Source organism: Cyanistes caeruleus, chromosome 37, assembly GCF_971803275.1.
Source record: "Cyanistes caeruleus chromosome 37, bCyaCae1.hap1.1, whole genome shotgun sequence".
Taxonomy (NCBI): domain Eukaryota; kingdom Metazoa; phylum Chordata; class Aves; order Passeriformes; family Paridae; genus Cyanistes; species Cyanistes caeruleus.
The window spans coordinates 252048-266640 of NC_141738.1; the positions used below are offsets into that span (position 1 = coordinate 252048).

General features: G+C 61.4%; 1 non-coding gene across 1 annotated transcript; it reads left to right on the top strand.

Annotated features, from left to right (window-relative positions):
• Positions 1-1909: 1909 nt before the first annotated feature.
• Positions 1910-1993, top strand: LOC147647450 (small nucleolar RNA SNORD45). The gene has a single exon (XR_015281559.1). It is a non-coding gene; the product is annotated as a small nucleolar RNA SNORD45 (small nucleolar RNA).
• The last annotated feature ends 12600 nt before the right edge of the window (positions 1994-14593 follow it).

Genomic DNA, 14593 nt, shown 5'->3' on the forward strand with positions numbered 1-14593 from the left:
AAGCTGACGTCCACAAAGGAGACAGAGGAGTCCTGCAACTTTATTTGAATAAAGGGAGAAAACCCACTGGGGCCCGTGGGGTCTCTCTCGAGGTTTTGGAGGGTGCAGCTACTTTTTGTTCTGAATTCCCGATTGCATGTTTCCCTCTCCTTTTCCCCATCGGCTGAGGTACCAGGGAGGTACAGCCCTCGTGAAAGCCCCTGCCACATATCCCTCCTTGAACGTGTGTCACCCTTTCCCCCCGAAGTTCAGAAATCCAGGCTGCCCGGGTTCTGTGGGCCCACCACAAGTTCAGACTGTCTGCATTACACTTTGTGCAGACCCATTTGTCTTATAACCCTACGGTTCAGGAGCTCAGGGTGCCTGGATCGAGCTGCCGGGGTTCTGTAGCAAACTTACCCGGGTGGATGTTCATAGAGACATTAAGAATCATTTAGAAGTGATAAACACCGATTTCTGTGACAGCAGTGAAGAAACCCACACCTATTCTTCCCACATCGAGTCTTTTGTGAAGACATCAGGAAGCATTTTTCCCGTCAGGACAAAAGGGATTGGGATGGGGCAGTGTGGATGGACCCAGCTGGGGTGAACTGGGAATAGAGGCGCTCGAGATGCGGGTGGAGGCGGAAGAATGGGGATGCTGTATGCATGGAGGGCGATAAAGGGGGAAGGAAGGGGTGGGATGGGGATGAACGACCACGGGGGTGGGTGGCAGGCGATGGAAAGGCTCGGGGCGGGGATGAGGGAGCTGGAGGCGGGTGTGGGCAGGGGCCGGCGGCCGGATGGCCTTTGGAGCGGGAGCGTGGTGCGGGACGGGCCCGGGCCAGGGGGGATCACCGGGGACAGGGGGGATCACCGGGGATAGGGGGGGATCACCGGGCCAGGGGGGGATCACCGGGACAGGGGGGATCACCGGGGACAGGGGGGATCACCGGGGACAGGGGGGGATCACCGGGACAGGGGGGAATCACCGGGACAGGGGGGATCACCGGGGACAGGGGGGATCACCGGGCCAGGGGGGATCACCGGGCCAGGGGGGATCACCGGGACAGGGGGGGATCACCGGGCCAGGGGGGATCACCGGGCCAGGGGGGATCACCGGGGACAGGGGGGATCACCGGGACAGGGGGGATCACCGGGGACAGGGGGGATCACCGGGCCAGGGGGGATCACCGGGGACAGGGGGGATCACCGGGGACAGGGGGGGATCACCGGGGACAGAGGGGGATCACCGGGACAGGGGGGATCACCGGGACAGGGGGGGATCACCGGGGACAGGGGGGATCACCGGGACAGGGGGGGATCACCGGGGACAGAGGGGGATCACCGGGACAGGGGGGATCACCGGGACAGGGGGGGATCACCGGGGACAGGGGGGATCACCGGGACAGGGGGGGGATCACCGGGGACAGGGGGGGATCACCGGGGACAGGGGGGATCACCGGGCCAGGGGGGGATCACCGGGGACAGGGGGGGATCACCGGGCCAGGGGGGGATCCCGGTGACGGAGCCCCCCGGGCAGAGCCCCCGCGGTGCCGGTGGCGGGGCTGTGGCAGGGGCCGCTCCAAGGGCGCGGTGCCGCAGGCGCTGCCCCGAGCGCGGCGCTGGCGGAACGGCGCGGCCCAGGGCGGAGCGGCCGGGCCGGGCGAGGCGGCGGCGGGAGGACGCTGAGGCCGATGGCGGCGCGGCCGAGCCGGGGCCGCGGGAAGGGCCGTGGCGGGGCGGCCCCGGGGGGGTTTTCCCCTGGCGGCAGCGGCGCCGGCTCCAGCGCCGTGCCAAGGGCTGCTGTGCTGCCGGGGCCCGGCTGCAGCCGCAGGGAGCGGCCCGAGCTGCAACAGCGGCTCTGGGCCGGCAGGGCCGCAGCAGCAGCAGCAGCAGCAGCAGGAGGAGGAGGAGGAGGCAGTTCCCGGGCCCGGGATGAGCGCTGGCATGTATTATCTGAGCGGAGCTGATGTCTCTGACCGCTTTAGCTCTAGAATTACTCTGAGGCCCGGGAAGGCCCCGCTGGCCGTGGCAGTGGAGCTTTTGGCGGCGCTGGGATGGAGTGGCCACGGCAGAGTGTGAGGCAGCTTGAGGAGAGGGGGCCCAGGGTGGGCTGTGGCCCATTGGCAGCTGGGGCAGGTGCAGCTGTGGGCTGAGGCCTGGGCTTTGTGGGCACGAGGGGCTGTGGCGTGGCCCCAATTGCACGCTGTGGGAGTTGGTGGCCAGGTGCATGTGGCAATGTTGCCTGCTCGGGCTGTCCCTGAGCCCCCGGCTGCTGTCAGAGCCGTGCAGGTTGTGCGTGTGCAGCTGGGCTGCCGCAGCTGCAGCTGGGAGTGTGCAGGAGGCCAGGGGCACCTCTGCTCAGCCTGGCCCTAAAGCTGCAATGTTTTGTGCTTCTCCCAGGTTGCTCCGCTTGAGCCTGGGACCTTGTGGCCAGCCCAGAATGGAGATCCAGACACAATCCGGATCCTGGCTGGGGCTGGGGGTGGATCCAGCTGCTTCCAGCCTCCTCTCAGCATTTGGAAAGCCGGGACATCCTTCCTGCACCCTGTGACACAAGTGAAGGGCCTTCCCCATGAACCTTGTACACATCTTCCTGGGCAGCTGGGAATGCCCAGCACAGGCTGTGATCCCATCCTGGGGAGCTGGGAATGCCCAGCACAGGCTGTGATCCATCCTGGGGAGCTGGGAATGCCCAGCACAGGCTGTGATCCCATCCTGGGCAGCTGGGAATGCCCAGCACAGGCTGTGATCCACTCCTGGGCAGCTGGGAATGCCCAGCACAGGCTGTGATCCCATCCTGGGCAGCTGGGAATGCCCAGCACAGGCTGTGATCCATCCTGGGGAGCTGGGAATGCCCAGCACAGGCTGTGATCCACTCCTGGGCAGCTGGGAATGCCCAGCACAGGCTGTGATCCACTCCTGGGCAGCTGGGAATGCCCAGCACAGGCTGTGATCCATCCTGGGCAGCTGGGAATGCCCAGCACAGGCTGTGATCCCATCCTGGGCAGCTGGGAATGCCCAGCACAGGCTGTGATCCCATCCTGGGCAGCTGGGAATGCCCAGCACAGGCTGTGATCCCATCCTGGGCAGCTGGGAATGCCCAGCACAGGCTGTGATCCCATCCTGGGGAGCTGGGAATGCCCAGCACAGGCTGTGATCCATCCTGGGCAGCTGGGAATGCCCAGCACAGGCTGTGATCCTCCACTGGGCAGCTGGGAATGCCCAGCACAGGCTGTGATCCATCCTGGGCAGCTGGGAATGCACAGCACAGGCTGTGATCCCATCCTGGGGAGCTGGGAATGCCCAGCACAGGCTGTGATCCATCCTGGGGAGCTGGGAATGCCCAGCACAGGCTGTGATCCCATCCTGGGCAGCTGGGAATGCCCAGCACAGGCTGTGATCCCATCCTGGGCAGCTGGGAATGCCCAGCACAGGCTGTGATCCCATCCTGGGCAGCTGGGAATGCCCAGCACAGGCTGTGATCCATCCTGGGCAGCTGGGAATGCCCAGCACAGGCTGTGATCCATCCTGGGCAGCTGGGAATGCACAGCACAGGCTGTGATCCCATCCTGGGCAGCTGGGAATGCCCAGCACAGGCTGTGATCCTCCACTGGGCAGCTGGGAATGCCCAGCACAGGCTGTGATCCATCCTGGGCAGCTGGGAATGCCCAGCACAGGCTGTGATCCTCCTCTGGGGAGCTGGGAATGCCCAGCACAGGCTGTGATCCATTCCTGGGGAGCTGGGAATGCCCAGCACAGGCTGTGATCCTCCTCTGGGGAGCTGGGAATGCCCAGCACAGGCTGTGATCCATCCTGGGCAGCTGGGACTGCTCAGCACAGGCTGTGATCCCATCCTGGGCAGCTGGGAATGCCCAGCACAGGCTGTGATCCATCCTGGGCAGCTGGGAATGCCCAGCACAGGCTGTGATCCCATCCTGGGCAGCTGGGAATGCCCAGCACAGGCTGTGATCCCATCCTGGGCAGCTGGGAATGCCCAGCACAGGCTGTGATCCCATCCTGGGCAGCTGGGAATGCCCAGCACAGGCTGTGATCCCATCCTGGGCAGCTGGGAATGCCCAGCACAGGCTGTGATCCCATCCTGGGCAGCTGGGAATGCCCAGCACAGGCTGTGATCCCATCCTGGGCAGCTGGGAATGCCCAGCACAGGCTGTGATCCCATCCTGGGCAGCTGGGAATGCCCAGCACAGGCTGTGATCCCATCCTGGGCAGCTGGGAATGCCCAGCACAGGCTGTGATCCCATCCTGGGCAGCTGGGAATGCTCAGCACAGGCTGTGATCCCATCCTGGGCAGCTGGGAATGCCCAGCACAGGCTGTGATCCTCCTCTGGGGAGCTGGGAATGCCCAGCACAGGCTGTGATCCCATCCTGGGCAGCTGGGAATGCCCAGCACAGGCTGTGATCCATTCCTGGGCAGCTGGGAATGCCCAGCACAGGCTGTGATCCTCCTCTGGGCAGCTGGGAATGCCCAGCACAGGCTGTGATCCCATCCTGGGCAGCTGGGAATGCCCAGCACAGGCTGTGATCCCATCCTGGGCAGCTGGGAATGCCCAGCACAGGCTGTGATCCCATCCTGGGCAGCTGGGAATGCCCAGCACAGGCTGTGATCCCATCCTGGGCAGCTGGGAATGCACAGCACAGGCTGTGATCCACTCCTGGGGAGCTGGGAATGCCCAGCACAGGCTGTGATCCCATCCTGGGGAGCTGGGAATGCCCAGCACAGGCTGTGATCCATCCTGGGCAGCTGGGAATGCCCAGCACAGGCTGTGATCCATCCTGGGCAGCTGGGAATGCCCAGCACAGGCTGTGATCCCCCTCTGGGGAGCTGGGAATGCCCAGCACAGGCTGTGATCCTCCTCTGGGCAGCTGGGAATGCCCAGCACAGGCTGTGATCCCATCCTGGGCAGCTGGGAATGCCCAGCACAGGCTGTGATCCCATCCTGGGGAGCTGGGAATGCCCAGCACAGGCTGTGATCCCATCCTGGGGAGCTGCTGGCTGAGTCCCTGGGACAGAACTGGGGTTTGCTCTAGGAACGAGCTCCCATCCCACTGATCCTGGGAGCTCTTGGATTCACCCTGCACCCCTGGCAAGCTTTCCCTCACAGGCCCCACTGAATTTTGGCTGTTTGTATTTCATGTGCGCTCCACCCGCACTTTGGGATCCACCTACAGCCTCAGGGGCACTGGGGTGCCCCAGCTTGTGCTGGGGACACCAGGAAGGCAGAGGGTACTTGGGGAAAGTTCCCCCAGTGGGAAATGGGGAACAGGAGCTTGTGTGGCTGTGCCCAGAAAGCTGGGAGGGGTCTTGGGAGAGGGGTGATGGTACAAGAGACCAGCAGAACCCTCCCAGGGAGGAAACAGCTTGGACATTCCTTGGGGAAGCTGGGCCCTGGCAGCAGGTGCAGGGGCTGAAGGAAGCAGGTGGAGCTGCTCTTTTATGGATCCTGCTGCCTGGGATCTTCCCACGGCCATCCCATGGGATCAGCACTGTGGAACAACAGCTGGGGAGGGGGATCAGGGCCAGCGCTGCTCCTTTGGGCTCCCCTTGTCCCCCTCCTGGGGCAGGATTAGGATTTGGAAGGGATGTGGAGCCCCAGCTGGGGATCTGGCTCAGCTGGGAGTTGCAGTGCAGGTGTTTCACTGCCTTTGGTCAGGCTTGGAATCTCCTCCTCTTGCTGCAGGGCTCCTGCTCCTCCAGCTCCTGCCTGGCCTCCTCCTGCACCTCCCTGTCCCTTGCCAGCCGCTCCTCTTTGCCTTTCAGCACTGGAATTTCAGTTCTGCCTTTCCCAGCAATGGGCTGGGAAACCTGGCGTGTGCCCTGCCCTGTCCTGGACACCCCCACGGCATCCCTGAGGGATCTGGGGGGATTTGGAGGATCCTGGGGGGGGATTTCAGTGGAATTTTGGGGTTCAGGGGAAATTTGAAGGGTCCTGGGGGAGTTTCAGAGCGTTTGGGGGGCTCCCACGTTTGAGATCCTCAATCTTGCCCCCCCTCACCTGGGGTTTGGGCCTCTCAAACCGGAGTTTGGGATCCTCAGGGTTGGAAGTTGTGTTGTGCCCGAGGGCTCAATCCCTGGCTGGCAGTTTCCACCCCAAACCGAGGGATTTCTTATTTTCCAGTGCAGTTTCTCAGGGAGGAGCTGGGTTTGTCTGAAAGGCCAATCCCAGTCCTGACCAGCAGGACTGCTGCTGGTTTGGAGTCGGGGGTCGGTGTCTCAGTGATCCCAAACCCCGTTTTGTTGGTTATAAAGTGGCTGGGTTTGCGCTCAGTGATGAATTTTGGGGGGTAACACCCCGATAAAAGTGGGGAATGTGAGGGATGTGAACTTATTTGGGGGTACAGAGGGGAAAGGTGTGCGGAGGGACCCCAGGGTGGGTTTGGGGATCTTGCTTGGGTGGGGGAAGGGGTTGGAGGGAGCCCAGGTCGAATTTGGGTTCTTGGGGTGGGTTTTGGCACCACCTGGCAGCTGGAAGGAGCCAGGCCAGATTGGGGGGGGTCCTGCTCACAGGGGGAGGAGGGGGCTTTGGGGAGGGTCCCTCCTAAATGGGGGGTGTGATAACTGTAATTTTTCTCTAAAAAATCCTTTTTTCTCTTTCTCTGAATCTGCTGCATTTCTTCTGTATTTTTCTTTCTCTTTCTGCTTTTCTCAGCCTCCTTTGGACTGAATTCTTTTGGGATCCTCCCTCGTGGGGAGCCCTGCTTATCTCAGTTCTTATAAATTGAAGAAAACTGAAAATCTTGTTTCTCATGTTTATTAAAAGGTAATCACAAAACTTAACAGGTCTCTCCAGGCTGGCTACACAAGGTTAATCTTTGCAGTTTGGTACATTTCTTTCTTCTGATGGTACAAACAAGGCCTTGTGGCACACTTCGTGTCTGATGCACAAAACGGCCCCGAAATACGCAGTTCTTTTATCTTTATACCTATTTTTACCCAATTAACAATAGACATGGGGGAACACGCTGGGAACGGAGGGTGGATGGAGCCCATCAGCCAGATGTTTACCCAGGACAGCATCTGGTTCTCCAACAGGCTGGGAAGGACATTGGGGACATTACGGGGTCACCTTGGAGGAGAGAGGGGATGAGGGACACCATGAGGACACAGGGTGACATGGTGACATGGTGGCAGGCGACATTCGGGCCAGGGATTTGTTCTTCAAGAGCCTAAGAGGAACATCAGGGACATCTGGGGGTCACCATGGGGGTGGGACACACAGCAGGACGTGGGGGATGGAAGGTGGGGGAGGGGGGTGGGTTGCCATGGAGGAACACATTGAAGGGACACGGGGACATCATGGAGGGCATGGTGGTGATGATGATGATGGTGGTGTAATGATGGTGATGTGGTTGGGTGATGATGATGGTGGTGGTGATGATGATGGTGTAATGATGGTGATGTGGTTGGGTGATGAAGATGGTGGTGGTGATGATGATGATGATGGTGGTGTAATGATGATGATGTGGTTGGGTGATGAAGGTGGTGGTGGTGATGATGATGATGGTGGGGTAATGATGGTGATGTGGTTGGGTGATGAAGATGGTGATGGTGATGATGATGGTGGTGGTGTAATGATGGTGATGTGGTTGGGTGATGAAGATGGTGGTGGTGATGATGATGATGGTGGTGTAATGATGGTGATGTGGTTGGGTGATGAAGATGGTGGTGATGATGATGATGGTGGTGGTGTAATGATGGTGATGTGGTTGGGTGATGAAGATGGTGGTGATGATGATGATGATGGTGGTAGTGTAATGATGGTGATGTGGTTGGGTGATGAAGATGGTGGTGGTGATGATGATGGTGTAATGATGGTGATGTGGTTGGGTGATGAAGATGGTGGTGGTGTAATGATGGTGATGTGGTTGGGTGATGAAGATGGTGGTGGTGATGATGATGATGATGGTGGTAGTGTAATGATGGTGATGTGGTTGGGTGATGATGATGCTGGTGGTGATGATGATGGTGTAATGATGGTGATGTGGTTGGGTGATGAAGATGGTGGTGTAATGATGGTGATGTGCTTGGGTGATGAAGATGGTGGTGGTGATGATGATGGTGTGATGATGAAATGGTGATGCTGCTGATGAAGATGGTGATGGTGCTGATGGCGTTGGGTGATGATAATGGAAATGATGGAGTTCACTGTGGTGTTGATGATGAAGACCAAGGTGTGGCTGATCGTAATGATGATGACAGAGATGGTGATGGTCATGATGATGATGATGGTGTACGTGTCACCCTGATGGTGTTGGTTGTATCAGAGTTGACTGGTGAGGATGGTGTTAGTGATGAAGATGAAGGTGTGGGTGGTGTGGTGGTAGCAGTGTTAATGGTGGTGTGTAATGCTGACGGTGTTTGATGGTGTTGAGTGGGGTTGCTGGTGAACATGGTGTGGGTGATGAAGACAAAGGTGTCAATGAGGAAGATGATGATGTGGGTGATGAAGACGAAGGTGTGGGTGATGAAGATGAAGGTGTGGGTGGTGTGGTGGTAACATTGTCGATGGTGGTGTGTACTGCTGACGATGTTTGATGGTGTTGAGTGGGGTTGCTGGTGAACATGGTGTGGGTGATGAAGATGGTGATGACAAAGGTGACAGTGATGATGGTATTGATGGAATATGAAGGTGTGGGTGATGAAGATGAAGGTGTGGGTGATGAAGATGAAGGTGTGGGTGGTGTGGTGGTAACATTGTCAATGGTGGTGTGTAATGCTGATGATGTTTGATGGTGTTGAGTGGGGTTGCTGGTGAACATGGTGTGGGTGATGAAGACGAAGGTGTCAATGAGGAAGATGATGGTGTGGACAATGAAGATGGTGATGACAAAGGTGACGGTGATGATGGTATTGATGATGAATGTGAAGGTGTAGGTGATGAAGATGAAGGTGTCAATGAGGAAGATGATGGTGTGGGTGATGAAGATGACAAAGGTGATGATGGTGTTACCGGTGTCATGGTGACGGTGTCAGTGGTGTTGGATGATGAGGATATTGGTGATGGAGCTCACCATAGCGTGGATGATGTGAAGATGTGTTGTTGATGGTTGTGGTTGTAATGATTGATGATGATGGTTGTATGGATGATGATGATGATGATGATGATGGTGATGGTGTGAGTGGTGTCACGGTGATGGCAACAATGGTGTGGGTGATGAAGGTGATGATGATGATGGAAGTTGATGGTGTTGGGTGATGATGTTGGAGGTGTGTGTGATGAAGATGATGTTGTGGTGAATGAGGTTGATGGTGGGTGCTTCTAGTGATGAAGATGGTGGTGATGAAGGTCGCTCCCGCTACCTGTTTAGGGCATTTCACATCTCAATGGGGACCAGCACTCAGTGCCATCAGCACTGGAGCCTCAAAGATGTCACAGTCCAGACCCTCAAAGACCACGCTGTGCTCTGGGACCTGCATGAAGTGGAGCTGGGGGTCACCAGAGGGTCACTGGGACACCTAAGGGACACCTGGGGGACACCAGGGGGGTCTCCTGGGGGTCACTGGGACACTTAAGGGACACCAGGGGGTCTCCTGGGGGCTGGGGAGGCTCCGCTGCTGTTGGGATTCAGGAGCAGCCCCAGCCCGTCCCAAACAATGTCACCACAGGAGGACTTTGCCATGGGCCAGGCACAGGACGGAGCACCCCAAGATAAGATCCAGGTGCGACAATTGTCCAGGGCTTATCTCGGAGCTCGGGGGAGGTAAACAAAGCTGGGGGAGCAGAATGCATCCCTGCCGGTGGGCAAGGACACGCAGCCCAGCAGCCGGGCTGCAATCAGCTCCGGCGGGCTCCAAGGGAAGCTGTCCGGAGGGACAGATGGTGACCAGCGGCTCACGGCCACCGAGCCCGGCGAGCTGCAGCTGGAGAGAAGAGCCAGCCTGGGCCGGGACTGATCAGCAGCCGAGGCCCGGGGATCGTTCAGCCGATGGCATTCCAGAGCCGGGCAGCCCACGAGCACCGATTGCTCTCTTTGCTCAGCCGGATAAACGGGGCAAAGTGCAGAACGGCCCCAGCAGCGAGAAGCTCCGGGGGAAGAAGGAGCAGCCGGACACTGCTGGCTCCAGGGCCGCTGTGGAGCTGCTGCCCGACCTCCCTCCCTCCCTCCCTGCCCCTCTCTTCCTGCCCGGCTCTCTTTCTCTCGCTCCCATTTGCCCCTTGGCTGAATTCTGCACTCTCGCCTTTGGCACACGGTCCCCTTTGGCCCTGAGCCGGGGCACGGCCACCTCCGGAGTGGCATCGGAACAGCCGGGGATCCTTCAAGGGACATTAACCCCCTCGCTGCCGGCAGCCACGAGCCCAGCGCTGCTGATGCTCGGGCAGGGAAGCGCTGTCGCTCGCAGGCGGAGCAGAGGAGCCGCGGCTCCGGGCTCCTGGCCGGGATCCGCTCCCGGCCCGAGCCCAGCCTGGGCTCCCTGCGGCTCCCAGAGCCCTGGGCACAACCTGTTGCCCTCTGCACCCCAAAGCTCGGCGGCTCCGCACGCTGCTCTGGGGGCCCCTCATCCCCCCCAGCTCTGGGGGACGTTCCAGGGGGTCCCAAGCTGCCCTGCCCAGGACACAGGAGGATGAAGGCTGGGCAGGGAGCCCTGCGTGTCCCTGGGGTCACTGGGCTGATGGTGGGGCAGGGACTGGAGACGGCCGGGGCTGAGAGAGGGACAAGGAACACTCACGGGGACATGGGGACACTCACGGGGACATGGGGACACACACGGGGACACACACGGGGACATGGGGACACACACGGGGACATGGGGACACACACGGGGACATGGGGACACACACGGGGACACACACGGGGACATGGGGACACACACGGGGACATGGGGACACACACGGGGACACACACAGGGACATGGGGACACACACAGGGACATGGGGACAGACATGGGGACACACACACGGGGACATGGGGACACTCACGGGGACATGGGGACACACACGGCGACACACACAGGGACATGGGGACACACACGGGGACATGGGGACACACACAGGGACATGGGGACACACACAGGGACACACACGGGGACATGGGGACACACACGGGGACACACACGGGGACATGGGGACACACATGGGGACATTGGGACACATAAAGGGACATGGGGACACACACAGGGACACACATGGGGACATGGGGACACACACGGGGACATGGGGACGCACACGGGGAGACACACGGGGACATGGGGACACCCCCAGGGACACGGGGACAGCCCCAGGGACACAGAACACACCCCCAGGGACACGGGGACACCCCCAGGGACACAGAACACCCCCAGGGACACGGGGACACCCCCAGGGACACAGAACACCCCCATGAACACGAGCTCCCATGGATACACAGAGCTGCTTTGCTGAAGGGGTTTATTGATCATTGCAGGGCAATTCCCAGGGCTCCCAGGGGACCAGGGCCGTTATCCAGGGCTGATCATCTCCTCGTGCCGCTGGAGGGGCTCACGAGCTCGGTGGCACCTCCAGGTCCAGGCCTGCAAGGCAGAGCCCAAAGCATGACCCGCTGTGTCCCCTGGGACACGACAGGTCCCTTGTCCCCACCCCTCTCTCTGCAGGGAGCTGCAGCAGCAGAAGGGATTTGGAGCCCCAGAGATTCCTGGGCCAGGACTCGGTTCCTCAGGTGCGTGTGGCCCTCACAGCCCCTCACCCTGGAGCGCCCCAAAAGCTGCCAGAGCCCCCCCTGCTCCCACAGGGACACCGGCTGTCCCCAGAGCCCCCCGGTGCAGGGACAGCCTTGGGGACAGCTCTGAGCACCCGAGCCCAGGACATGGAGCAGGGACAGCCCCCTTCGTGTCCCTCTGCCATCCCCAAGCTCTGCCCACCCCAGAGGGCTCGGGGATCCCCCCCGGCCACCCAGGATCTTTGGTGGGGCCGGAGTCCCCCCAGCATTTCTCACCAGGGCGTCCAGAGGGGCGGCCGGACATCACTCCTGCAGAAGCTGCACCTGCTCAGCCACGGGAGGCTGGGGAGAGAGGCAGGGTTAGAGCCACACTGGAGGCTACTGGGGCCCCTTGGCAGATACTGGGGCACGCTGGGGAGTGCTGGGGGGCCCTGCAGGGTCGTGGCCACCACAGGGGATGCTCTGGGCCCAGCAGAACTCCGGCTACCCACCTCAGACCTCTTCACTCGTTGGACGCCGTTTGGTTTGTGGATCTAGATGGGGACATGTCACGGCTCACTGGGGTGTCCCCAGCCCCAGCAAGCCAAGGGGGGACCCAACTGGCCCCCAGTTCCCACACTGGTGCCCCAGTTCCAGGACTTACCTTAATGCAGCCACCAATACCTCCTACGATGCCTCCCTGTGGAAGGAGAGCAGAGGTTGAGTCTGGAATGGACCTTGTGGGGCTCAGGGGGTCACAGGGGTCCCCAGGAGCCGTGGCTGCCCCTGCTCTGAGGGGGAAATTCCCCTCTGCTCCCCCCAGTCCCCCTCTGGCCCGTTTCACCTGAGCCCTGATCCCGCAGGGAGCACGGTGGGCATGGAGACGAGGAGAGCAAGGGGGGTTTGGGGCCGAGGAGGAGGAGGAGGAGGAGGAGGAGGGGACAGAGTGGGACATGAGGGCCCCAAGGACGGTGAACTGGGGGGGCTGGGGGCCCAAGGGATGGGGCTGGGGGTGTTGAAGGGAACAGGAGCTGGGGAATGTGGGTGGGGGGGGGCAGGAATTCCAGTGGGGGCCATGGGGGCTGCAGTGGGGAGTGGGGGGGGCAGGAGAAAGCGGGGCCAGAGACCCAAAATTGATGGGTTTGGGAGGGGCTGTGGAGGAGGGGGCTCTGGGGACAGCAGGCACGGCCAGTGGGAAAGGGAAAGGACTGGAGGGAAAGAGGAGAGGAAATGCGCTGGGCACGGGGCTCCTGGGCCCGACTGGGTGTACTGGGATGGGCTGGAACACACTGGGGACCCTGGGGAAGCCTTGGCAAGCCCCGGGCTGGACTGGCACGCCCTGGGCTGCTCTGGGGTGCCCTGGAGGGTCCTGGCCAAGAGAGGAGAGGGTCTCACCCAGCAGAAGAACTCGGGGTACCCACCTGGCTGCTGCCAATGCCACCAACTCTCTGTGGAGAGACCATGAGATGTCAGCGGTCACTGGGGTGTCCCCAGTCCCAGCAAAGGCTGGGGGTGACCAAAGTGCCCCCCCAGCTCCCCCACGGGTGCACCCAGCTCCAGGACTTACCCCGGCACAAATGGTTTCATCACCGCTGCCATCCATGGCCTGGGGAAGGAAGGAAGGAAGGAAGGAAGGAGAGCAGAATGTTGGTGAGGATTGGCCCTTGTGGGGCTGGGGGGGAGCCCAGGTGTCCCCAGCCCCCTCCCCAGCCCAGGGCTGTGCCGTGCTCTGAGCAGGGGGTGCCAGGGCATTTGGGGACACCGCTGCAGGGTGAAAGGCCACGGCGAGAGGGGAAAGGCTGGAAAGAAGAGCCCGGGAACCGTCCCGGGCTGGGGTGGGGGCATTTCCCACTTTGTGCCAGTTCAGCCTGGCTTGGCACTGGAGCGCTTGAGCCCAGCTGGGCCGAGTTCAGCCCAGTCTGCGCTCGGATGGGTTTGGACCTCCTGGTGCCACCTCAGCCGAGCTTGGGACGGGCCTTTGTCCTTGGCTGGGAAACACAGGAGGTGCTGGGGAGATGGCCCAGGGGAGCAGGAGGGTGGGATGGGGAGGCCCAGAAGGCCGGGATTTGGGGGGAGCAGGGCAGGAAAGCGCCGGGGCCCTGCCAGGGAGGAGCCGGCTCCGAGCATCCCATGGGGAAGCCGGGCTGGGGCAGCGGCAGTTCCATGGTGGGAAGGGGAAGGACAGAGGCGATGGTGGCGAGGAGAAAGCGGCACCTCCTGGGGCCGGAGAGCCCGGCCGAGCCCCTGGGCTGGGAAGAGCCCCCAGGCCCGAGCCCGGCCCGGGGCCTTGGAGCCGCACCTCGCTCTGTGCTGGCAGGCACAGCAGGATGGAGAAGAGCAGGGCCACGGCGAGCACAGCCACCTTCATCTTCCTCTTCCTCCTGTGCCAGTGAGTGGGGAGCGCTGGCTGAGGCTGCCCCAGGTGAGGAGCACCTTTATCCTGCCGGGACTCCTCCCTGCGCCCTCGCCAAGAGCCCCCAGGCCAAAGGCCGGCTTGGCACAGCCCCCAGCCCTGGCCACAAGCCCAGGCCTGGCACAGAGTCCATCCCAGCTGCGGCACGGATCCAGCCCCCCTCCCCGCATCCCTGCGGCTCCCTGCACGGGGCAGCTGCCCCTGCAAGGGCCCAGGCCCCCGCGGCTGCCAAGGGGGGCAGGCAGGGAGCCAAAGGCAGCTGGGGAGCCTGTGGGGACACCCCCCAGTGCAGCACAATCCATCCTCCAAGCTGCCCCATCTCCCGCTGCCCCTGCCCTGCCCCAGCTTTCCCCGTTCACGGGCTCCGATCAGACGTGCTCCTGTTCCCGGGTCAGCAGCTCACTGCCACATGGAAATGTTCCCAGTTTGGTGCCTGATGGAGAGCTGGGTTGGAGAATTGACCAGGGGGGCTCAGGTCCAGCTGTTCCATCCTGGACTGTGTCCCTTCCTCTCCCCGAGCAGGACTGGGAGCAGCTTGGGAAATGTCTCATCTTCCTGTCCTCC